Source organism: Ambystoma mexicanum, chromosome 2p, assembly GCF_040938575.1.
Source record: "Ambystoma mexicanum isolate Mex_15411 chromosome 2p, UKY_AmexF1_1, whole genome shotgun sequence".
NCBI classification, from domain to species: domain Eukaryota; kingdom Metazoa; phylum Chordata; class Amphibia; order Caudata; family Ambystomatidae; genus Ambystoma; species Ambystoma mexicanum.
The window spans coordinates 489,461,887-489,489,647 of NC_090923.1; positions in this window are offsets into that span (position 1 = coordinate 489,461,887).

A 27,761-nucleotide genomic window follows, 5' to 3' on the forward strand; every position below is an offset into this window, starting at 1 on the left:
ACGTGCTCTGCATCACGTGCAAGAGTTTATCAAAACACATTGTATTAAAAAGCAGTAAGGCACTATGTGTCACGTTTGGTGCAATGTTTATAAAGGGACTTCATCACCATTAAACGTTATTACAGGAACATTCAAGCTATTTTAAGAGTATATTTTGAATCGCCTGTCTGTATGTCTGTCCTGTCAGAGGATGTGCCCAGCAAGCACACCAGAAGCAAGCCGAAGACATGTTGTCTGCTCCCATCCTTACCAGGTTGTGCAAGTCTCAAGATGAGTTGAATATGCTTTACATATGTACACAATCTTTTCCATACTGCTCTCCTATCAACAGCACTGCACGTCATGCCGTTCTCTCCTCATTGAAACACACCGGGGTTGTCATTACTGCGTGGCTTATTAATCAGTGAACGCTCTGTCTTTACACGTAAGAAAAGCCATCATCCTGCTGCAAAGAAAGAACCACGGGAAGTCAAGTGCAGCATTAGCAATGTGATCAACAGTAATTGCGTCTCAGAGCAAATCAATACGTTCTAACGGCATGTAATAGGAATGCAATTCAGTGCAAATTCATTTAATTAATCAACTAAAATGAAGATAATAATATGGCAGGTAACGGTATCATGCGATATGTGCTATCATAAAAAGCCCAAGAACTTGCACCCACACCATTGCTAGGTTTCATAATCAATAGCTGAGGTACACACAATATTGTCAGGCATTTCCATCAAATCCACAGGTGCTCACACCATTGCAAAACTTTTTTGATAAAAAGGCGGGGTAGCCACTAAGGTACTGGCAACACGACACCATGGTATGCAGCTCTTCACATCATCTGCAATGCTTTGGCATCGTATGCTGAGCAAATCAAGCCAGGGCCCAACAGATTTGCAGAGATACTCAAACATTTGTCAGGGATTTACACCATTTGCCCAGACCCACATACAATGTGCTGACCACTGCCATCAAATCACCAGGTAGATACAGTACATGTTATACCAGGTACTCATGGCATTTGTCATGTTTTACTTTTATATTTATTTAAGTTTCATTTTATTTATGCTTTTTGTAGTGCACATGCTGTCTTTCCGCTGCGTCAAAGTGTTTTTGGAAGCGGGGATGTGAAAGGATCGGAATTGTAATTCAAAAGCCTGATCCATACAGAAAAGTTGCGTTCTAACTCCTTTTGACTACATTGCTAGTGAGTGGGGTCAGTTAGCTGCGAGGTGGGGGCTGGGAGGGGGCTGTTAGCGACAACCTTTCCAGTGCCACTCGGTAGTCGAGGAAGGTGTTTTGAACAAATGTCAGATTTTGACATCATTTGCCCACGTAGTGAAACAATTCACATAGCCAAAAACACAATTTTCCAGATATTACGCACAAATACCAAGGAACTACCACAGTTTCTAGGTATTGTAATTAAAAATTCAGGTACTCACACCACTGATATGTATTGCCATCAAATTACTTAAAGTACTTTCTCCTGTGCATGGGATTACATTTGAAATGGTAGTGTACTGATACCATTGTCAGCAATATCCATCAAATGCATATGTACTCACATCATTGGCTAAGTATTGTCAAATAACAGACAGGTACTTAAACCATTGCTAGGGATTTCTATCAACTGCCCCTTCATTCACCGTATTACCAAGAATTGAAATAAATGTCTGATTTGCACTCTATATCGATGTGAGGAATTGCCAAATGGCAAGGTTGCAAAACCCTGGCTTTTTTTATTTTTAGTACGCACCATGATGCAGGTGATTCCTTCTTCAACGCAGTAGTCTGCTAATCAGACCTCCTTTATTGTAACTGCATGCCAAAAGCATAGTGCATGTGTGCCCTGCAGCACCAGTAGCCTGATTGGTAGCACTCGCTCTGCTCATGGCACAGAGCAGGTCAAAAGATCACAAGATTCCCACCCGACTGCCGCAGCAACGGCAAAGTCACTCCAGCACAGGGGCAACATACCCATACAAGATACCCATATGTGCCCAAAATACGATGATCATAAGTACCACATGCTGGTGGCACGGTAATCTCAAAGAATATGTGAGGCTGAGTGTGGCCATAGTGGCGATAATTATGATCATGGCTGCCACATCCCAATTGATATTGCACATGTGTCAGCTCCTGTGAGCCAGCTGTGCTGTGAAAGGGAATGTGTATTTGGGTCAGACGGGCCAATACTGCCACACAGCAGGACAGAAGACCAGAGGACTCACTCTCCCTTTGATTCTCTTAGGGAAGGCCGGTAAGCCTCTGCCCCAGAGACAGCCGCACAGCTGGAAGCTATCCTGGGCCCAGGTATCAAAGGAGCGCACCCATTCCGGAGGAGTAGCCTTGCACCAGGATGCTGCATATCCAAAGGTCGTTGTTGTCAGTAGGAGGGAAGGGCCAGGAGTAGGCTAGGCAGGAGTATTCTGGACACTGGAAGAAGCTTTTGACCATCTTGTTTCTCACTGTCTCTTTCCTGTCCCCCCCCACTTCCTATGGAGCAAAGCACTTTGGTTGCAAGTTCAATTGGGCAAAGTCCACTCCAGTCAGGAGCAGGGATTGGTCCCCTAAGGCAGTCCTGATTTAGACCAATCACTTGAGGACTTGTGCCTTTAAAAGAAGAAGCCTCAACCTCCTTCAGTAGAATTCCCTCAGTTTCTCAAGGATCCTTTAAAGCCAAAGTGACATTCTGAACATTCTCACGTGGACTTACTTTGGGACAGTTGCACTGTCCAAAGCCCTCTGCCAGAAATGAAGAGGAAGCCACCCAAGACAGAAGGAATATCTGTCCCCTAACCACTCCCAGGAAACATTGGAAGTGACCAGTGCTGTGGACCACGGCCAAACATTCTGCAACAGATCTTCTGTGCCAGAAGAGCAGCCCCTGAACTGCAGTATCCTGTCCTTAAGTCCTTTATGAAGGCCTCACAGATAATGGAGGACCAGACCAGCCAAAGCTCTCTTTTCGATCACACCTAACTGGTTGCTCCATGTGCCTCACATCCTGAACCATAGGGAAGACACTGGTGCTGGTGTCAGTGTTCCTTCATCCAGCCGAACTATTGTGCTGCATCTAAACCAGCTCAACATTGCATTGTGTCCTAGAAAAGCATGTCAGCTGCTAGGCCCGAAGTATCTGCTCAATGCTGGAACCCGAACCTAATCTCTGGAGGCTCACTCGCTGACTCTAATCGAGGGGTAGTACTACAGCTGTGGCCCAGTTAGCCTGAGAACCACCACCTTATTCACTGCACATGGACGGACCCTCGATCACCACTTCAATCGCCCTCTGACTCGGACCGCTGGAGCGTCACTCGCTGACCTCTTCCAGCAGCCAAAGCCTGGCCAACTGTGAAGAGTTCTTGGAACCACCCTGACCTGCATCATTGAACCACTGCTGTTTGACCGCACTGAGCCTGTTTAGCTCGCATGAGCGTTCGACATCGAGTCTGATGTGTCAACCCACCAAGAACTGAATCCAGGAACTGTGACACTGAACTGCCTCTGTGGACCCTAGAGACAGGTTAGGTCACGATCACTCCTGTATTCAACTCAATATCCTTTTACAGTAGTACCTTCCCTACCACCACTGGAACTACACTCAGAGTGCTACTTTCTCCAGGCTGTCGTTCTGTTCTTTCTTTTGGGGTGTGTTTTTGTATAGTAATTTAATTTCATTCTACTTGCAGATGGTGTGTTTTATTAAAGTCTTTATATTTTTATAGAACCTTGATTTGACACTCCCTTTATTTTGGACTGTGATACTGTGTTTTTTGGGTCACTACTACTTCACCTGCATACCCCTCCTAAGAGTATAGCATTCCCTTGGCCCGCATTACCAGACAAGATGAAGGCTGTATATCTCTTGAATTTCCCTGTTTTACCTTTATGAATGCATTGTGTTTTGGTTGGTAGAAGTGTGAGGGTTGAGAAGGCCATTTTACCCCTGCTCATCCATGTACTCTTGTGAGCCAGAATCCACTTAGTCATCATCAGTCTTGCAATTGGTTCCCTCTCACTGACATGGTTCACATTTCTGCTCCCGTCAAAAAGGCATTAGGGAGGCCTGCTGCATGGAGAAGGGAGCATCATTGCCACTCCCAGCTGAATGTGGAACATAGGGGGTGTAGCATCCCTGATTTCCTCAACCGTAACAGATTCTTATTTTTATTTTACTGTGTTTAGCCAATTAACTGACTTTTTACACATAAACAACATTTGATATACACATTTCTTCAAAAGAAAATATATATGGAGTAAGAAAATGTCTCTATTTACATATCAAAATAAACAACAATCATAAAACATATCTGTGTTACAATGTGGTCATACCTAATTCACTTTACATTTTAATAACTTCAATTGATAAAGTTCTTTCATGTCCTGCTATCATAGGTTCCCAGAAGCGATCTGTGGTCAACCATTCGTTATAGTCCTCACATTTCCCATGTCTTGTTTTGTGTAAATCTTCTGTTCCTTTGCACAATATAAGGACATGATGTAAAGATTGTGACTCGCAGTCATCACATAGATTGCACTTTGCTAGAGCTGATAGCCCCTCTCAAGCAGACAGGACCTCACCAGTTTTAATAAGGTTTTGTCTTATTCTTCGAAATTCCATCATAAATTTGGAGTCAGGAAATCAGAACACATAATTTGGTAGATAATGCTTCGCTTTATCGAAAATGGAGAGGCATTCGTATATTTTGTAACTTCTCAATTGAGTTATAGTGTCACGAAGTCCAGAATCCAAGGCGCAGGAGCGACGCAGTACCAACCACCCCCACTTTGGTCGTGGAGCCCGCAAGTCAGAGCTTACACGGGTTTCCTGGACCAGAGCAGGGAAGGAGGGTTAGGGTCTCGATGATTGGATAGGTAGGGGGAATTAGGTAAACCGGATTGAGGGTGAGGTAGAGGTTATGGGTGGGAATGGGGAGTTCTACAGGGAAAGTTTGGTTGCTGCTCACTTTTGTTCTGGTGTTCTCAGCCCTTACTAGCTACTCGTACATAAGCACCAATTTGCACATAAGAACAGTTTAACTCTGCCTAACCCTAAGTCATCGGAACAGTACAGGAGTTAGCATGCAACTTAGCTCTGGTCTTCTGTGTCCTGTCCATGAAGAGCAGTCACGTCCTTGGCACGTCTGAAGGGTTGTTTTCAAAAGGTCCAAGCTAAAAGAAATTAACAAGCATTAGAACATGCCCTCTGTTATTGTCTGCATTCACCTCATGCAGACTCACTCACACAGACACACTCTCTAATGCCCCTCTCAAGACCTGTATAGTGCTATTGCACTATGCTACGCAAGCGATCTCCTTGCAGATCCTGCAAACATGTTCGAATGCACAAGCAATCTTCCTGCAGACCCTCGTGATCGATTTGTGCCCTAAAACTGTGGCAGGTGTCTCCGGTGCTGTGTTTTCGCCTCACGGATATGCTTTGGTCTCCAAGAGGCGGAAACACCCCAAATGGCTAAACGCCCGTGCACAGGTCAATGTATCCCAAAAGAATGCCGCCGGCACATTGAGCGCCGAAGTTCTAAAAACTTAGCTTTTCGTAGCTGTGCAGGGGCTCTGGGGTGGCAAGCATTCGCCTCCTGCACTTCCCCCTCGATCCCTTTGGGCCCTGAGCAAAGAGGAGTACTTATCTCGTGTGGGCGAGGGGCCGGGCTGCTGCTCGGGTGGGGCTGGGCCCCTCGCGTGTAGTTTTGCTGGAGCTCCGGCCCACACGTCTTGTCGGCATGGAGTCTCAAGCGCAAGCCCCGTGCTCGGGGCTCTGCGCATGCGCGATGGGGCGGCCGCGCCCTTCCTGGTTCCTGATTGGCCCAAAACGTCCCTGGGCATGCTGGGGATTGTAGTCCTTTGGCGCCGGCTGCTGGGAAACGCAGTCTTTAGTCCCTTTCTCCTGCACATGGGGCAAAGCAGCCTTTTGTATGGTTGCATCTTTGTTTGTCTCTCCCCTCCAGTGCCCAAAACAGTACCCACAACACCCCTACGCCTAGCCTGTCCTTGTCTCTGCCTACCTGAGTCCCTGACAGTACTCCCCCTCCCACAGAAGGCAGTTGTTCCGGGTTTACTAGGATAATTCTTGTGAAAAGCACGCAGCAACCTGGGGGCATGTACATGCTGGGAGGGTTCCCAAGTGCGTTCCTCAGGGCCATACCCCACCCAGTCAATGAGGTAAAATACCTGGCCCTTTTTATCTTGTTTAGAGTTCAATATTGCTCGAACCTCGTACTCAGGTTCCCCTTGCACCATAACGGGAGGTGGTTTTCTAGCAATTGTCCCATGTGGAGCAGGTTTCAGGAGGGAAGTGTGGAAAGTGGGATGTACCTTCATTTGGGGAGGTAAGGTCAATTTAGCTGCAACGGGGTTCACAATCTTAACTATTGGGAATGGACCCAAATACCGGGGTTGTAATTTCCTGGGTCCTTCCATGCGAAGGTTGCGAGTGGATAACCACACTCTATCTCCTACACAGTAAAGTGGGCTGGGTCGACGACGCTTATCTGCATAGCGCTTATATGCGTCCTTGGCCTTTGTGAGATTCTCCTGCACCTCCTTCCAAACCTGCTCTATGCCCAACCGTTGTCCAGCCAACGTAGGCAATTCAAATCCTGAAACTGGAATGGCCACTGGGAGGATCCGTGGATGTCGCCCATAAAGGCAGTAGAACGGAGTCTTTTTGGTGGATGCATGTGTGGCGTTATTATATGCCAATTCTGCCAACCAAGTATGCTGGACCCAGGTTGTCTCCCTACTTGTGGCAAAACACCGTAAATACTGCTCTAGGCATTGATTCACGCGTTCTGTCTGGCCATCTGTCTCGGGATGGTATCCGGACGACAAGCGGACTTCCATTCCCAGAATCTTGCAAAACTCACGCCAGAAGCGAGAGGTGAACTGTGGACTCCTATCTGTGACCACACAATAGGGTAGGCCATGAAGGCGGACTATGTTTTGCAGAACTAATTCGGCTATTGCACCAGCAGTCGGGACTCCCTTACATGGGATGAAGTGAGCCATTTTCGAAAAGGTATCCACAATTACCAATACAGAAGTGAATTCCTGAACTTCGGGAAGATCCACAATAAGGTCCATGGTGATCGTATGCCATGGCACCGAAGGGGTCGGTAGAGGATGAAGGAGCCCAGCAGGTTTTTGGTGACTAGCTTTATTTCGAGCACACACCTCGCATTGAGACACATACTGCAGAACATCGTGCCGCCACTTGGGCCACCAGAAATGTCTAGCCACCAACTCCTGAGTTTTTGACTTTCCCGGGTGTCCTGCCAATGACGAATCCTGGCACCAAGATAAGGCCTTTTCCCGTAGTTGCTTAGTGGGCAAGTACAAGGCTGACCCATGGAAGGGGAGTCCCTCAACGAAAGTATTCTGAGGATCTTGTTTGCACCACTGATGGACGTCCTGCATAGTGAGGTCTTTTAATACGGCCTCAAAGAAATCAGAAGTTGCTCCAACGATACGTGTTGGGGGAATAATAGGTTGTGGTGTAATGCCTGCCTCTCGCTCTGCTGACTCGGGATATCGTGACAATATGTCTGCCTTTCGATTGTTGGCTCCGGGTCTATACGTTATGATGAAATCAAACTCGGCAAAGTATTGAGCCCATCGCAATTGGCGCGGGCTCAACGTCTTGGCGGTTCTTATAAACTGAAGGTTACGATGGTCCGTTATGATCGTGGTGGTGTGACGTGCCCCCATCAGGTAGTGTCGCCACTCACCAAGAGCTGCCTTAATTGCCAACAATTCCCGATCGGCAATGATATAGTTCTGTTCAGCTGGGAGTAGTTTCCTTGAGAAGTAGGCCACGGGATGTAGCAGGCCTGTCTGAGGATCCCGCTGGGACAGGATAGCACCTAGAGCGTAGCTAGAGGCGTCTGTTTCCACTACAAAAGGTCTAGACAAATCCGGGTGTTTCAGTACCGGGGCGTCGGTGAAGGCCTTTTTGAGCTGTCGAAACCCCTGGTCGGCCGATGTGTCCCACTCAAAAGGGCAGCCTTTACGGAGAAGCTTCGTGATTGGAGTGACCAATGCAGAAAAGTTCTTTACGAAGCGTCTGTAGAAGTTCGCAAACCCCAGGAATGACTGAATCTCTTTCACACTGGTAGGGGGAGCCCAATCCAAGATTGCCTGCACCTTTTTCTTGTCCATTTGTACGCCGGTTGGGGTCAGGAAGTAGCCTAGAAATTCCACGGTGGTACAATGGAACTCGCACTTCTCCAGTTTTGCATAAAGGTGGTATTCTCGCAGCTTTTGCAAAACTGCGCGTACATGTTGAACATGTTCCTGGAGACTTTGAGAATATATTAGGATGTCATCTATGTACACTACCGCACATACGTCTAAATATTCTCTAAGGACCTCATCCAGGAAGTGTTGGAAGGCAGCGGGGGCGTTACAGAGACCGAATGGCATAACCTGATATTCGTACAATCCGAACTTGGTCCGGAAGGCGGTTTTCCATTCGTCTCCCTCACGCACCCGCACAACATGGTAAGCGCCTCGAAGGTCCAACTTGGTGTAGATTGTCGCGTCCCTAACTTGATCCAAAAGAACCGGGATGAGAGGAAGCGGATAACGGTTCTTAATGGTTATCTGGTTCACTCTGCGGTAATCTATGCAAGTACGGAGTTCTCCAGACTTCTTCGGTACGAAGAACAAAGGGGAGGACACTGGCGAATTAGAGTGGCGAATAAATCCATTCTTTAAATTCGTAGCTATGTACTCTTGGAGGTGATTGTTTTCTGCCTCCGTTAGGGCATATATACGACTACACGGTAGAGTAGCCCCAGGCTCCAGATCAATTCTGCAGTCAAAGGGCCGATGTGGGGGTAATGATTCTGCAGCTTGTTTGTTAAACACGTCCCTGAAATCTGCGTATTCTTGGGGTATACTTTCGGGACGCATTTCCTGCTTAACCGAGACGTTGAGAGCACACACTGAAGGTGTACTTTCTTGCCGGCAATGTTCAAGACAATGCGGTGAGTCCAGACTGATTGACCCTGTGGTCCAATGAATTTGGGGGTTATGCTTTTTTAGCCACGGTAATCCCAAAATCAGCCCAAATTGCGGGGCGGCAATGATATCAAAGGCAATGTTTTCCCTATGCCAAGCTCCGCATTGTAACGTTACCAAACAAGTGTTATGTGTTATGGGCCCTGAGCTGAGAGGAGTGCCGTCAACAGCACGTACAGGTTCCGGGTCTGCCTTTTGCTGTACTGGGATACCTAAGGTAACCACGTACTGGACATCAATAAAATTACCTGTCGCTCCCGAGTCCACAAACATAGTGACCTGTTTCTTTTGTGTTTGGAACTCCAAACAACCCGTCAAGGTGACATGCGTAGCATAGTTCGAAATGCCTGCCATTGGGGCCCTACTACTCAACAGGCTCGATCGGGTGACCCCCACTACCGACGAGCCGAAGCGTTTCCCTGGGTCTTGGGCTTGCTTGGGCATTCACGAACAAAGTGCCCAGCCTTGCCACAGTACATACAGAGGCCGTCCTTCCTCCTTTGTTCCTTCTCCTCTTTAGTGAGGGGACCTCGAACTGAACCTATCTGCATCGGTTCTTCCCCCTCAGATCTGGCCGCCACCCCCCGGGATCCCCTATACAGATCCAACCGAGGCATGGGTCGTGAATCTCCCTTTCGTTTATCGCCCCGCCTTTCTGCCATTCGATGGTCAAGCCGTAAGGCCAGATCAATCATCTCTGAACATCCCCTTGGCTGTGGATCTACCTGGGCAATAAGGTCTTTGATGTCATCCCTCAAACCTTGATAAAAGAGGGACATCCGCTTGTCACGGGGCCAGTCGGCTTCCGCTACCAGCCGATTGAAATGAGTGACGTATGTCACTAATTCCTTAGACCCCTGCTTGAGGCTTAACAGTTCCCGATCCTTGCAAAGGGTGGCAGCTCGCCGGTTAAATATTTTCTCGAATTCCGCCAGGAATTCATCCCAGTCATAAAGAATGGCATGGTCTTTTTGGACTAATGGGTTTGCCCATGCCGCAGCGTCCCCTGTGAGGTACGAAATTACAAACGCCGTTCGGGACTGAACAGACCGAAAGGCTGCAGTCTTGGTCAGAAAATGGAGACGACACTGAGTAATAAAAGTGGTAAACTTTTGTGGGTCTCCAGCGTAGCGCTCAGGAGGTGCCAACGGAACTGTTGCCTCCGGACTTACGTGTACCTGCACCGGAGTGGGTGGTTGGGTAGGTAAGGGCGCCGTCTGAGCCGCCAAACTGCGCACCTGTGCGGACAGGGTGGCGTAGTCCTGTCTAGACGCTGCCAGTTCACCTTGTAAGTCCTGCAGGGCTTTGGCTATTTCTTCCATGGTTTCAATGGGGGCTGGCCACGTAGCTCGGGCACCTGAATATTACGTGGGCTTGCGCTTCTGTCACGAAGTCCAGAATCCAAGGCGCAGGAGCGACGCAGTACCAACCACCCCCACTTTGGTCGTGGAGCCCGCAAGTCAGAGCTTACACGGGTTTCCTGGACCAGAGCAGGGAAGGAGGGTTAGGGTCTCGATGATTGGATAGGTAGGGGGAATTAGGTAAACCGGATTGAGGGTGAGGTAGAGGTTATGGGTGGGAATGGGGAGTTCTACAGGGAAAGTTTGGTTGCTGCTCACTTTTGTTCTGGTGTTCTCAGCCCTTACTAGCTACTCGTACATAAGCACCAATTTGCACATAAGAACAGTTTAACTCTGCCTAACCCTAAGTCATCGGAACAGTACAGGAGTTAGCATGCAACTTAGCTCTGGTCTTCTGTGTCCTGTCCATGAAGAGCAGTCACGTCCTTGGCACGTCTGAAGGGTTGTTTTCAAAAGGTCCAAGCTAAAAGAAATTAACAAGCATTAGAACATGCCCTCTGTTATTGTCTGCATTCACCTCATGCAGACTCACTCACACAGACACACTCTCTAATGCCCCTCTCAAGACCTGTATAGTGCTATTGCACTATGCTACGCAAGCGATCTCCTTGCAGATCCTGCAAACATGTTCGAATGCACAAGCAATCTTCCTGCAGACCCTCGTGATCGATTTGTGCCCTAAAACTGTGGCAGGTGTCTCCGGTGCTGTGTTTTCGCCTCACGGATATGCTTTGGTCTCCAAGAGGCGGAAACACCCTAAATGGCTAAACGCCCGTGCACAGGTCAATGTATCCCAAAAGAATGCCGCCGGCACATTGAGCGCCGAAGTTCTAAAAACTTAGCTTTTCGTAGCTGTGCAGGGGCTCTGGGGTGGCAAGCATTCGCCCCCTGCACTTCCCCCTCGATCCCTTTGGGCCCTGAGCAAAGAGGAGTACTTATCTCGTGTGGGCGAGGGGCCGGGCTGCTGCTCGGGTGGGGCTGGGCCCCTCGCGTGTAGTTTTGCTGGAGCTCCGGCCCACACGTCTTGTCGGCATGGAGTCTCAAGCGCAAGCCCCGTGCTCGGGGCTCTGCGCATGCGCGATGGGGCGGCCGCGCCCTTCCTGGTTCCTGATTGGCCCAAAACGTCCCTGGGCATGCTGGGGATTGTAGTCCTTTGGCGCCGGCTGCTGGGAAACGCAGTCTTTAGTCCCTTTCTCCTGCACATGGGGCAAAGCAGCCTTTTGTATGGTTGCATCTTTGTTTGTCTCTCCCCTCCAGTGCCCAAAACAGTACCCACAACACCCCTACGCCTAGCCTGTCCTTGTCTCTGCCTACCTGAGTCCCTGACATATAGTCTTGATCCAGTCTGCTCGGCATACGCCTGACTTTACTTTCTCTGGGATCTCTACCAAGTTAGTTATACTGTGTTCACAGCAATCAAAAATGTACATTACATGCTTGTTTAGTTGTATTAGATAGCTATTTGACCATTGGTGAGTTCACAAAGAGCATTCCTATATAGGGAGTCTTTGATGGAAATGTGTATGCATCTAAACAGGGTTCGGTTTTCCAATCAAGGCTCATTCTTAAGGATGCCAGCCCAAACTCATATCTGAGGCTAGTCAAAGGATAGCTCACAGGGATATGTAAGACTTGCTTCCATATTTTCCCTTCAATTCGGTCCCGATTTATCATTTGTGAATCAGGAATCGTTTTGAAGCCATATAGCAATGATGGAACAACCTTTGCTTTGTAATAGCTTATCAAGGGGTTATTGAAAATGTACAGTATGTCGTAAATATTTTCTTCATCTGTACTATTAATAGAATAAGCTTATGTTCTATAACCTCCTCTTGAGCATCCCTTGACTGATCTTTCACTTGTGGTATTGCTTGGTTCTGCAACATCCATTTATAGTTGCTGTTGCAGGTCCTAGAATTTTTATTATAAAAAAGTGTGATTTAGCAGGATTGATCATTAAATTGTTTTTTCCTGCATACATTTCAAACACATTAAATAGTTGCTGCAGTCCTTACAGCGTGTAATCTAGCAAGACAATATTGTCTGCATATGCAATCAACTGGAGCTATTGGGAACCAACTTTTGGACTTCTTAAAGAATGATGAGCTAATGCATCATTGAGATCTGCTAGATAGAGGTTAAAGAGGCAGGCAGCTAAAATACATCCCTTTCTCATGCCTCTCACTGTAGCTATCTCATCAGATAAGTCACCTTGCACATTTAGTTTTATACTTATGGTAGTGTCTTGATATAGACTCAGTAAGATTGCTAGGAGGCTTTTAGGAATCCCCCTCTTATATAGGTTTGCCCATAATTGGTTTCTGTTAATAGTGTTAAAAGCTCTTGACAGCTCTAACCATGCTCCATATAATGGACATCATTGTTTTTTATGTGATTGGCTGGAGATCACTGACATTATTACTACATTAAGGGAGATGGAAACTGCCTTGCAAAACCCTGTTTGGAATTTTGGTTAATATCTTTGCACAGCCAATCCATTCTTCTAGATTTCTCAAAACTACTGAGGCACATATCTTTCTGTCCACATCTAAGATGGTGATTGGGCAATAATTTCCTGGTTCCTCCTGACCACCCTTATGTATAGGAATGATAACTGCACTCTTCCAGAACTCCAGGAGCTTCTTAGTTCTTAGAGATCCATTAAAGACTGCTGTTAAAATTGATGACCATAATTCAATATTTGTTTTGAGATTGAGTTTGTTAAACCATTTATCAAAAAATAGATGCCACTTTTCTTTGGGCTTTCTAAATATAATGTTTCATATTTGTTGCTTAAAGATCTCTCTAAAGTAAGTACACCAACCGTCATTACTGATAACATTACTTTGAATTTAAGTTTGAGATTGATGCAAGTTATTTATAATTTTCCCAAAACTGCCTGTATTTTTTGAAACTAGGGTATTGAACATTATTTCTCCATCCCTTTGAAGGTGCAGATGTCTGCAAGCTCTTGACCAATTTCTGTAGTTGCTTCTGAGAGCTTTGTCTTTTGTCTTCCTATTTAACTGGGGTATTTTATTGTCTTTTAAATTGAGTATGTCTTTCCTTTGGTCTTTTTTCTTTTGCCATGAGATTTCATCAACTACATGAATGCATTTATTAAGGCCACCTAGCCTACTTGAGCATGGCTGATCTATTTCCCACAAAAAATGTGTAAAGGTATTTGGGTTGCAGATTTGATTCACACATTTGCTCGCATTTTGCCAGAAGTCTTTTTCTAGTTTGTTATTTAGAATTTTACAATTATGTTTGAATTTCTTGATTCTGTTTTTAGTATTACTTTTTACTAAGTTTGTGTTATACATCTTGGTATTCAATTCAATCATTAGTTTCAAGGTCGCAGAACGTTTTTTGTGGTCACTAGAACCGCCACTTAGGATGTTAAAGTATGTACAGCAGTTGAACAGGTCAGTGGAGAGGAAGAGATAGTCAAGAATGGAAGGACTTTTCCTGTGTGACCACGCTGAAAGTGCTGGCACATCACCTTTGATGTTACCATTAACCTTTTTCAAATCCCAATTCTGTAGGAACCTGGTCCATTTGTCCCAATTTATTGAGGAATCTCGGTCCGCAATAGACCCGCCATTTCCTTTTAAGGCTATACATGAGCAAAGTTGCGTTACTAAGGATGAAGTCGCGTTACTATGAAGTCTCGTTACTATGGACAAAGTCTCATTTCTATAAACAAAGTCTCAATACTGTGAAAGCAGTCTTGTTACTATGGACAAAGTCTCATTAATATGGATGAAGTATCATTACTATGAACAAAGTCTCATTACTATGGACAAAGTCTCATTACTATGGATGAAGTCTCATTACTATGGATGAAGTCTTGTTGCTATAGAAATAGGGCCTCATTACAAGCATGGCGATAGCCATGCCTGTATGGCAGGCACGGCTACTGCCATGCTTGCTACCGGCACCGCCTCGCGTGATTGGGCAATAACCGGCCAATTACGAGATGAATGGGCCGGTAATTGCCCATTCGCAGGTGGCGGTGCCGGTATTGAGCATGTCGGTAATGCCGAGCTCCCAATCCGATAACGGTGCCGGTGGCATTACGAGTTATGCTCACGGGTGCCGCAAAGCCCACCAGGTAAGCAACCCACAAGCAGAACTCATAATGCAGCGGGACGGTATGAACATTGCCGGTGCCTTACCGCCACCGTTCATACGATCACCGCCAGGGTCCTAATGAGGCCCATAGTCTTGTTACTATGGACAAAATCTCGTTACTAAGGATGAAGTCTTGTTACTATGGATGAAGTCTCGTTACTATGGACAAAGACTCATTACTATGGATGAAGTCTCATTGCTATGGATGAAGTCTATTTACTATGGATGAAGTCTTGTTACTATGGACATAGTCTTGTTACTATGTTTGAAGTCCCGTTACTAAGGATGAAGTCTCGTTACTATGGACGAAGTCTTATTAATATGGATGAAATCTTGTTACTATGAAAAAAGTCTCATTATTATGGACAAAGTCTCATTATTATGGACATACGGCCTCATTACGAGTCCGGCGGTAACCGAGGCGGTAAAACCACCTGGTTACCACTGGACTCATATTACCATTCCGCATCCGTGATTCCCGGAATTACCGGGGCATTACAACCCTGGTGACCCGGGAATTCCAGAGGCGGAATGGTGTAAATCCCATAGGACTCAATGGGAATGGGGATAATGGAAACACCGGCACCATCTCTTGATGGTGCCGGTGTTTCCTCGTCCGCCTGCAGGCAGGCGGTGTTAAACCAGCCAGGTCAGACCTAGCGGGATTGAGGCCTCCGTCTGCAGGAGTCGTGATCACCCGGTATGGAAACAACGGTGGCGGCGGGTTTACCGCCACCGTTGTTTCCATACCGGGTGAGATGTAATGAGGCCCATAGTCTCGTTACTATGGGCAAAGTCACGTTACTAAGAATGAAGTCTCGTTACTATAGATGAAGTTTTGTTATTATGGACATAGTCCTGTTACTATGGGCGAAGTCACGTTACTAAGAATGAAGTCTCATTACTATAGTCGAAACTCATTAATATGAATGAAGTCTTGTTACTATGGAGGAAGTCTCGTTGCTATGGATGAAGTCTTGTTTCTACACTGTAGAGCACCAGGGGACCACTCCGGTGGTGATAGTGCACGGTACAAATATCCTTTAACATTAACATTACGATTAACACTGTCTTTAATCTCACTGGGACTCTAATCTCTACAATAACCGTATCCTCAGGCAGCACCAATTGTAACATGCTGCCTATGCACAGTAGGGTTTAACGGTCAATCTACCTCACTATCTAGCCTGATTATGGCACTGCACTGTGCCTCTGACCCACCTGCACTGTACCTGTTTTACACTGTAATCAGTCAATTTATGTGTACCCTGCAGACCACCCTTATCTACCCGCTCACACTTGTGAGATATATGCTGCATTCTTACCCATCCACAGCTACCTTCTTTATTATCATCCATCCATGTGTACCTTCTTATTTTACCCACCTGTAACTATAGCTCTTTAACTTGGGATTCAAACCTATTTGCAGATTGGGCTGCTACTGTATTGTACCTACCTGTAATCATACTTACATATCTTATTTAGCCCCCGCCGCATCATGAAGCGTGGCTCGCCAAACTTTGCTTTTACATGAATGACTATTTACATCTGATGTAGCCCTTTGTACCGTGAGGTGCGGCTTTGCCAGAAACTTGCACATTTCTGATTGACTATGCTTATCTGTTCCTGCCCCCCGTACCATGAGGCGTGGATGGCTAGACCTTGCATTTACCTGATTGACCCTGTACATCTAATGTAGCCCCTTGTACCATGAGGCGCAGCTTTTCCAGAACCTTGCACATTTCTATTTGACTATGCTTATCTGTTCCTGCCCCCGTACCATGAGGTGTGGATGTCCAGACCTTGCATTTACCCAATTGACCCTATACATCTGATGTAGCCCCTTACACCATGAGGTGTGGCTTTGCCAGAACCTTGCACATTTCTATTTCGCTATGCTTAACTGTTCCTGCCCCGCCGCACCATAAGGCGTGGATGGCTTAACTGTTCCTGCCCCCTCCCGTACCATAAGGCGTGGATGGCCAGACCTTGCATTTACCTGATTGACCCAGTACATCTAATGTAGCCCCTTGTACCATGAGGCACAGCTTTTCCAGAACCTTGCACATTTCTATTTGACTATGCTTATCTGTTCCTGCCCCCGTATCATGAGGTGTGGATGGCCAGACCTTGCATTTACCCGATTTACCCTATACATCTGATGTAGCCCCTTATACCGTGAGGCGTGGCTTTGCCAGAACCTTGCACATTTCTATTTCACTATGCTTAACTGTTCCTGCCCCCCCGCACCATAAGGCGTGGATGGCCAGACCTTGCATTTACCTGATTGACCCTGTACATCTAATGTAGCCCCTTGTACCATGAGGTGCAGCTTTTCCAGAACCTTGCACATTTCTATTTGACTATGCTTATCTGTTCATGCCCCCGTACCATGGGGTGTGGATGGCCAGACCTTGCATTTACCTGGTAGACCCGGTACATCTGATGTATCCCCTTGTACCATAAGCTTTGCTAGAACCTTGCACATTTCTGATTGACTATGCTTATCTGTTCCTGCCCCCATATCATGAGGTGGATGGCCAGACCTTGCATTCACCTGATAGACCCTGTACATCTGATGTAGCCCCTTGTATCATGAGGCGCAGTTTTTCCAGAACCCTGCACATTTCTGATTGGCTATGCTTATCTTTTCCTGCCCCCGTACCATGAGGCGTGGATGGCCAGACCTTGCATTTACCTGATTGACCCTGTACATCTGATGTAGCCCCTTGTACCAAGAGGCACGGCTTTGCCAGAACCTTGCACATTTCTGATTGACTATGCTTATCTGTTGCTGCCCCCCGTACCATGAGGCGTGGATGGCCAGACCTTGCATTTACCTGATTGACCCTGTTCATCTGATGTAGCCCGTTGTACCATGAGGCATGACTTTGTCAGAACCTTGCACATTTCTATTTGACTATGTTTATCTGTTCCTGCCCTCCTCTACCATGAGGCGTGGCAGTGCCCATTCTGTTTCACCTGAACTCCCCGCATGAGGTAACCCATATGCGTGGACTTGCACATTAAGAATGTCTCCCTTTGCACTTACTGTAACTAGCACCCTGATGCCTGAGGGTTTTAGTGTGCTGCTATAAATCTAAATCAAAATAAAATAAATATATTGAGCATTCATGTCGCCCAGGATCAAAATGCCTACTCCCACATATTGGTCTTTTACTTTCAATAACAAGGCAGATAATGAGTCCAAGAAATCAATTAGATTTGAATTCATAAGGTTCCAGTAATACCAGAGGGTACATTTTCAGAACGAATCGAGACCCTTGCTGCAAGAATACCCAATCGCCCTGTTGGAATCATTTCTAAAGACTTAATCTTGGCAGTTCTTACTGATGTCAATAAACCACCAGCAGGTCTGCCCAGGTTTCCTCTTATGGCTAATCGCTCTATGGTGCTAAAACTGTCTATCCTTAGATTAGGTCATAGTGGCGGAATATTTAATCTTTTGCAGATTTCAACCTGAAAGTCCAGAACACCATGTACCCGAACCTAAGATCTTGAGCTCATTCACTCCTAAAGTAATTCTTTATTTTCCTTCATTTTCTTGCATACAAAGCTCATCATTTCTGGTACCATTTCCCACATCACTGATTTTGTGTCTAGCCTATTCTTGTTTTTGTGTATACTTTAGGGGCTCAATTTCCTTTCCTGTCTCGAAGGGGCATCATTTTTGAATGGTTTAACTAATCTGTCTCACTTTCTTTCTCCTAATTTGGTCTGTGGGCTTTCTTGATTAATAATAGGAGTGCTGGAAACATCAAGCCCTAATTGTCTGGGAACATCTACCCGAGATAGCAGAGCCTCAGCACCTATTTTGGTTTTGAGACCTAATTTCACAATATAGAAAGAGTATGAGTTTGGAAAGCGAACCAATTCAATATCATTGGAGGAAAAAAGATTTAGCTCTAGAACCTTTTTCGTAATTAGTAGTATACTGCTACTATTAAGAGCTTTGAATGGTTTATCTCTTTTAAATTGGTATAGCCTCAATCTCGGGATCGCAAAGGGAGGTAGTTCAACAAATATAGGTGTATTTTCCTTAACGTTTGGGTGATTCAGTTCATTTTGAATTTCAAAGGCACCACTGCTTACGCTTTGATATTTTATTGAGTTCCGATATTCTTGAGAAGTCGCAGCAAGCTTTGATCTTAAATCGTTACTGCTGTCTTCATGCAGATTTTTGGCAATGTGTTTACATTTAGCAAAAATGTGTTCCCAAGTTTTCCGCTTGTCAGAGTTAGCTTGCCAGTTTTCATCATCACAATCTTCTATAGGATTCGAACTATCTTGCCCTGTAGTCTGGTGCTTTGATGTCACATTTTCTGATCCAATTAGGGGTTGGTACATTTTCCATTTATGAAAGATTGGCTCAAGTGAGTTTGCATCAATCATTGTGTTAGTCTGAGAGCCAATTGAGACTTTAGTTGCACAGCAAAAATCCCCGGATCAGCATTTTCAAGTCAATTACTTTCTTTATCTTTTTTGCCTGCTGAGTTGACTTAGTTCGATCTGGGTCAGTTGTTCATCGTCTCTTTGTTTTTTTACACTTTTTTGTCAGAACAATGGGCCTCATTACGACCCAGGCGTTAAGGGTTAACGCCGTCGTTAACCCTTAACGCCTATTCTGATTTTAACGGCTGCTTTTAGCAGCCGTTAAAATCCATGGCGCTAACCTGCCATGATGCTAATTACGCCACCGTAATTTACGGTGGCGTAATTAGCGCCTTCCCCACTCCCATTATGCCCTATGGGGCAAAAATGGGAATGGGGAAAGGAAAATGGGAAATGGGGATTTACCGCCCCACTCACCTTGGAATGGGGCGGTAAATCCGCCATCCACCATGGTGTAAACGTAGTTTAAACGTAGTTTACACCATGGTGGTAAAGTTGGCGCAATTAACGCCTGGGTTGTAATGACCCCCAATGTCATTATCATTTGGAATGTTCAGATATCTAATAAAGGATGTTTTTATACAGTTCTTAATTTTTTGTCTCTTCTTATTCTTTGGTTTTTGTTCAAACCTATTAGGACTAGAAGAGTTCTGACTTAGATCTCTCTTCCGATCTTTCTTATGTTGCTTTCTGTATTGGCTTTGCTTTGGAATTTGCACAGAAGGGGACCTAACAAAAGGTACTGGTCTTATATCTGGGGATGGTGTCTCATGTTCAGGCATGTTGATTACGTTATCAGCCATGTCTGATATTCTCATAAATTCCTCAAGTACCGAATTTGAGAGCCGGGTGTCATCAGAAAAATCTTCTTTTGGTTCTTGCTGGCGGGCCTTGGTTATCGCATTTGCTTTTGCAGTAGTAGGAGGATTCATGTTCTTATTCAGGCAGCTTTCAACATAAGCCAGAGAGTTTATAATTGAATCATGGGTTTTATCAATTTTACAATCTTGATTTTGAATTCCACTCTTTAGATCTGTTATTTCTTTTGAGAAGACTGTGTTAAGGGCGGATCTCAAACCCACCATTTTGGCCTCACATTTCTCCATTCCTTTTGTTAATTATAATAGGCTTCCCATGTGAGATTGAACTTGTGTTCTTGGTAACTCAAAAACATTGACTAGGGAAGTTTAAACATTTTTTAGAGCTGGTAAAGTGTCAACTGGAGGTCTTCTTTGTTTTCTATTTGCTATATCATTTGGGAATGGTGTATTTTCAGATGAAGACCTTTGCAGTGGGGATTTTGGTTATTTTAATTTCAATGTTTTCTTTCACATACTCGTTTATGAGCGTGAGCTTTTGTTGTTCTTTGCTCGTGTCAATGCAAGGTTCTGATGTTTCACTTTCAATATCTAGTTGTCACGCAATGGGAGGAGGTGTTACTAAGCAGATTTCTAAAGAGTCTGCATCTCCATTGCTCCAACGTTTCGACCGGAAAAGATCATTCATCTTTTTCTTCATGTTTTTAGTGGCGAGAGTATATTCTAAACCTCCCATCCGCATGACTTTTGGGGAGTGCACCAATGTACAATTGAAGTTCGAAGTATTCTGCATCAACTGTTTGTGAGCTATTGGTGCTTGCGGATCTTCACAGAAGGAGTTCAGCTGAGCTGACTGTACTTTAGCTGTTCTATCTTTTAAGGTATGTGAGGACGTGCATTGAGTTCAGGTTCTCGAAGGTCATCAGCTAGCATGGCACTACGCAGATTATAAATATTGGGAGTGTTGAGTGTGTTTTTGCAAGATGGCATTTTTTGTATCTACGTAAGTTTTAATAATGTATATTTAGCCGGAAGAGCAACGTCAGAAATTCAATGGCTTTAATACGGTCGTGCAGCAGGATAAGCTTTACACATCAGTGCTTCAGGACCCAAACAGGCAAACACTGCACCTGTGCTTATCTTGCGATTCCAACATTTCTTTTGTGTAAGTCTCATTAAAGTCCTCTACAGCTGTCATGCGCACACTAGCGCAAACCGTGTGATCAATATCCAAGTGTGGACTATGCTAATTATTCACATGTGTCAGCTCAAAGGACTTCTAAAGACAGCGCCCCGCAGTCACTGACAATGTTTTCCACACTATAAAAGTGTGTAAATACGCCTCGGCTGAAAGAGTTTTAAATGCAGTGCCCTGCAGTCACTGACGTGGCTATACAACACTGAGCAAGTGAAAGAGCTCTCGTGGATTCAAAAAGGTTTGCAGATGCAATGCCCCCCAGTCACTGACAAGGCTGGTCACTCTGAATGGGTGAATCAGGCACTCATCAGCTCAAAGGGCTTTTAAGTGCAGTCCCACGCCGTCAGTGTCAGTGCATGTCACACTGACAATAAATAATTGAGTTTCTTTGCGCTTACCGGGCTTCCAGAGCTTTCAGACGCAGTATTTCACGACGTCTTTTCACAAAAAGCAAAAAAAACTTACGTGGGACACTTGAGTGTTTACTTTCATCAAATTAAAGGTGCATCTGTTGAAAATGTCCCTTTTTCATGTAGAGGCAAGTATGTGCAGGCATACAATCAAAAGGAGGACAGTCAGCACTATGCACTAGATGCAAGGTCTTTATTGTTTTGAATTAAATGTAATAAACTCTGAAGATGAAAGTCACTTCTTTAGTGCGCCGCTATAAATGCAAATAGGTCAGCCAGCAGCTGAAGCATCAGCGAGAGTGGAAAGAGAGCCTAATAGGAAGAGGGTGTCAGAACAGACTTACAATTAGTTGAAATCTGAGCTGGGGACTTAGCACTTCATTTCATTTACTTCAGCCAATGTTTTAGACAGGGCGTTCACAAATCCTCCGAGCTCCGAGGCTTCGAACACCGAGCACTCTGTCCCACTCTGCACTGCTCCACTAGGGACCTAATGTTTTATAGTTGAGTCTCCTCCTCTCCCTCCGTGGATGCAATGGAAGACAGACTCTTGCAGGAAAACAGACCAGCAGACTGAGGGATTCTCGCCACATCGAACACACTGTCCCACTCTGCAGCGCTCCGCTAGGGACCTAATGGTTTATAGTTCAGTCTCCTCCTCTTCCTTGGTGGATTCAATGGAAGACAGACTCTTGCAGGAAAACAGACCAGCAGAATGAGGGATTCCCTCCACACCAAACACTCTGTCCCACTGCGCAACACTCAGTTCGGGAACTAACGGCTTACAGTTGAGTCTCCTCCTCTTCCTCAGTGGATGCAATGGAAGACAGACTGTTGCAGGAAAACAGACCAGCAGAATGAGGGATTCCCACCACACCAAACACTCTGTCCAACTTAGCATCCCTGCTGGAACACTGCAACTAAGCCCTCTATCTGCTCAGACCTTCCCCACCTTTGACAGCAAATGCATACAGACTAATATACAACATTTTCACCAGACCTCTCTTCAACATACTTGATTCGCTCTGCATCATGTACACTAACTACGCCGATAATACTCAAGTTCTGTCCCTCTGTCCGGTGACTATGAGGCAGATGCCAAGACCCTTAACGCCACCTACGCCACCATCCATTCCTGGATGGCCAAAAAAAGTGGCTTTGCCTAAATGGTGAAAAGACAGAACTACCTTTGCTAGAACCCACCGACACATCCTGACACATACTCATCCTTCAATATTGACAGCACCGCCATCCCAGTTTCCCAGACAGTCACAACATTTGGGGTCTACCTAGATGCCAACCTATCCATGTCTAGCGCCATTTCCACCTCCGCAGCCTACTACACTAAACTTCTAAATGCAGCCAGGCCATTCCTCACCTCCACAAACTGCCTGACTATTGTTAGAGCCCTTAACGGTTCGAGATTAGACTACTGTAACGTCCTCTTCACGGGCACCTCGGCAAAAAACCTTGACAAATTTCAAACCATCCAATATAACGCCCTATGCGCTGCCATACACATCCCAAAAAGGGAACACATTTCCTCAGCCAGATGACAAGCCCACTGGCTGCCCGTTCACGAACATGTCCTCTTTAAAACACTTGCCCTTACCCATAAGTGCATCCATCACACAGCCCCGCCCGACCTATCTCAGAGAGTTAACATACCCCTGTCCTCCAGACCTAAAAGAACACCCTACTCTAACCTGCTGCTTGTGTCCAAAGTTAAGTGTTCCAGAGGGGGTGGTGTAAGCTTTCCCTTCATCGCTGCCAGGCAATGGACCTCCCTCCCACTCGCCCTCAGATCAGAACCCTTGCACCTTGTGTTTCGCAAAGCTATCAAAACAAGGCTATTCTCCTAAACCCCCACATAAGCCAGCAGTGCCTCCAGGCCAGGCTGTGATGTGTACACAGGTAATAACAGCTATCTGTATTGTGCTATGTAACGATAGGCTATACACCATGTAACCTTGTGTAGTCATATAGTCCCCCATGTAACACATCATGTACCCAAGATTGTAGACCTACCTGCAACTGTAAGTATGTCGATTCCATGTAACAGTGCCACAATGGCTCCAGGCTGTTTGTGCGCTTTATAAATGCAAATACATAATACAATAAAAAATAGGTGAAATATGAGGAGCACTGCAGAGGCTTGAAGTAGTAGGAGAGCAAGGATGCCAACTCCTTTTCCCACTGCTCTTTGTGTTTTAGAGGCTGATTTTACCTGGTCAAAGCATGGATAAACAATTTCATTGGCCTGGCTGAGGCTTGCCAACATGGTTTTAAGCTGGTGGGGCATGTAACTAAAGTTCCTTTTCAGTCTCGGGCAGAGAGGAAAGAGGTGATTGCTGGAGGCAGGCTTAGGACCTTTAGGGAAGGGTTAATACTCTGGTGTGCATTAAGAGTAGTTGAGTAGGAGGATTGGTAGGACGAGGTAGTGAGTGACTGTGGACCCAGTCAGAAGGTTAGATTTAAGGTTAGTTTTAATTACACAGAACAAACAGCAACCAAATATGACGACTTGCAAAATGTGTCAAAAAAGGGTGTGTCAAGGGATCGCAGGGATCAACTTGGGTACTGCATATTTTTGTTCCTGTATGTTGCAGTGCCATGCATAGATATTGGAAGATATCAAACAATCTTAGGTGCAAACCTCTGCCTACCATCAGTCAAGCAACATACCCCCTCCAGTCCCCACAATTACCGACTAAAAATACTGCAGCCATGTTAGTGCTTGGGAAGTGGATATAAGGTCTGGCCCCTGCATCACATTGGTGAATATCAGTGATCCCACATTGTATCAGGCTTGAGTAGTTGAAGTGTTTGAGTGTGGCCAAAAATATCACACGTTGCATAGCAGACATCTAGTAAATTGTAAACTGTCTATAATATTGGCAATAGATCACTTGTCCGACCCTTTAGTGGAAAACACTGATTCCCTGGCATTTTGGCAAATATAGATAATGGCATTGAAGCTCCCAGCTGACCTTTTTTCTGTCGCAAAGCGGTTCCGAGAGTTTTACAATGAGGTGATGTCTACAGCAGTATGAGCACTACCGAAGTACATGGGACAAAGACTGCTTGACCTTCACAGCATACTGGGTGGTCAGGGAAGCAAGTGTATGCAATTCAGCACTATATAACATTTTGCATGCAAGGATTTCAGGGAGAATATCACAGAGCAGAGAGGAGGTGGAGAACCAGTTGCTAAGGACTTATAGTTTGCATTTGCGCTTTCTTACAACAGACAATGCATTAGCCCTCCCTGCTGCTGTATGAAATGGAAAGGCAATGCACAACACTCCTTTTTCACATCCGCCACCTCCTGGTTATATGCTTATCAGTAATTTTCAGTCTGTGACAGAAATGGTTACTGTAGCCCCGAAGAGCATCTTCCATGTCAGCTGGACTTACCATGCCAAAAATGCACTGTGGCAACAGCAGGGGTACCACAAGTTGGGGCTGCACACGTCCTAGCTAGCCTCCCCTTGCAACTCTATCTTGTACATGTTGCAGCTACATGAGCAATGCAATGTTATCAAAGACTAATTCAACAGTCAGAGCATAGCTCTAGATGTCTTATTTTAACAACGTGTCAGTAGCAGATACTATCTAATGTCTATTCTGCTATGAAACCTTCCGAGGAGGACACCAAGTGGGTCTAACCTCAAAATGCATCCCTTAGTGAAGACCAACTCATTGTGTGCATGATTGAGGTCAAATGATCAACATGACTGGGTCCTGTCTCTAGGCAGGGATGCTGATGTGGCACAGATAGTGAGGGACACGCTTTGAACCTTTCAGGGTGATCCACGGGTAGTTGGATTTAAAGGTAACTTTGAGTATCTGCTGGCTTCCTTCCTTGACTCACGTGTCAAAGTTAAACTGGACAACTTTCATCTGCATGTCTCTGGAGAGGACTTGCATTAAGCATGACAAGGAGGAGACACTGTGCAAATGTGCCAAAACGCTTTGCAGCAATGCTTGCAACATCTCAGCACTAAGAACACCATAAAGCCAGAATTAAGCAAAGGCTCCAGGAATGTCTAGCTAATGATTGATGGTACCAATTGTCAGAATATTATTGACTGTGGAGGAAAGCTTTGTGGGCTAAATGGGCACACCTTATGGGGACACATATCTGTGGGACAGTTTCCTCAGTGACTTTTCATCTTAAATACAAGTGGGTAAGCAACAGGAACAGACATCAGACCAGCAGTGGCACAGTTGCTTTATGAATATCTAATGGATATTTCACTTGTGGGAAGGGATGATGTCCTGTGTATTATTTCAGCAAGTTGTTGTTAGGGAGGATTCTCCAGAATGGCTAATTTCCCTTACCTACTGAGTCCCTCAGCAGCTTTGCTGGATTTCTATGGTTTATTTCGTTTTCACCTGGTAAGAGTTTGAGCCTTTTTCCCACTCTTACATGTGTTTTGCTCTGTGTGTTTTCACTTCCTGTGTGATCTCAGGCACTGGAGCCTCACCTACTCCATGAGCCCCCCTTTTGTGTGTGTTACACAGCACCTTCAGTGTAGTGACACAGGGTTGTCTTTGAGACTTCCCACTGACTCCATTTTATCTGGGGCTGACCACTGTCCCAGAGAAACAGGTAAAGTTACCATTAACTTTATATAGTCACTTTAAACCACATACTCAGTACACCCCATCTTACATGGAGTATTGGAAAGGGTTAACTCTGATCCCTTTTTGTCTGTGCCTCTTGGAGCCTTGTTTCACTCCCTTAACATTAAGACTTGGCTGGTGGCAGTGGTAACTACCCTACCTTTTCTACCGCGATTATATTATATAAATGTGGTATTGTTTTAGGCTATTATATTAGCCTCGAACATAAATCCGCTTTACCAAATACATTTTATTTTGGTTACAGCTGGGTTTATTCACCATTTCTTTTTGTTAAAATCTTTCTCGTGTTTTTCTCTGTGCGCCAAACCGGGGATGATCCCTTTGTTCGCTGTCTTTTCGCGGGCTTCTGCACAGAAGCCCTCCTTAAGGCGCCTGATAGTCTAGGTAGACAGGATGTGAGGGAGGGATCTTTGGACCCCTGCCATGGGGTCCCTTAGTAACCCAAGTCAAACTCTTGTCTGATTGGCTAAGGGGACTGGCCTTGCCAGGCCAGCCACCCTGCTGCGTGATTGAAAGCCAGGCTGTATGAATGGGGGAAAACTGAATAAAAAGCAGGTCTCTGCGATTGGAAAGGCATAGTCACCCCTGGAACGAAAGAACCAATGAGGAACTTGAAGAAGAGGACCCCTACCACGACTGAACTGCCCGGTGAAGCCCTGCTGCAGGTCCGAATCTCCGCATCCGATGACAGAGAAGATCCTCCAGGAAACTTCTTCCCTTGAGCTGGTGGGACCAACCAGTTCGCCCAAACTCCAAGCCAGGCCCCCTCCTCTGGTCAAATTCGCTGTACAGAGCTACAGTGGCTGGATAGCACTGAAGGTCAGACCCTGCTTGGGTTTTAAGGAGTGCATCTTTTATTCGTTGTTTTTCTCTGCTGCTGGTTTCTTCCCTGGGTGGCGCAGGACCCTCCAGTCTTCCTACTTCGTGTCAGTCCGACAGTCGCTTCAGGAACCGTGAGCCAGCAGGAACCACAAGGAACGTCCGCCTCAGCTACAGCTTGCTCTCCGTTTTAAGGTACTGTGCAAATCCGGTTGTCCATTTCGTTCAGCCACGGTGAAAGTGATTTGAGGGCTTGTCCTTCTCTTCTCTTTGAACTAACTTTTCTAGCAACCAACCTCGTCCGGAATCTGTGCCACAAACTTGACCGTGAACTACCCTGAACAGTGTGATCTTGTGCAAAAGACATTTGGACTTTGGCCCTAAGCCTTTTCTAGCTGATCTCCTCACTGTAGTCTCTCTTGTTCTATTGCCCTGAGTACTTACCTGTTGGTTTTGCCTAATTTCTAATAACTTTCCCTCCCATTTAAATTGCTGGAGTGCCATTTTGCTCCCACTTCATTTTGTGAGCTTAACTTGTCTGGAATTTAAGGGAAGTGGTGTGGTGAATTTATGATTGCGATTCTCAACTTGCTTAGAATAGTGAAATGTTATACAACTGTTGAGTAAATAAATATATATTCTTTTACTTAGAAACCTTGAGTCAGTGTTTGCCTGAATCATAGTAATTGCTGTCCTTTGTGTAACTATTTGTACTGCTCACTTACTCTTGAGATAAGTATGGCTGCTCCACTACTGCTACCACTACCACTATAACTATGTAGTACAGGCTTGTACCAAAGGTGAAATTGTACTGTCACTTGCAGTCTTAATTGTGTGTAGTGTTCCCAAAGGGTACTGCATATAATTCTGCCTATCACTGGTGTACAGCGGTGAGGATAAAAGTATAGTAATTACACTT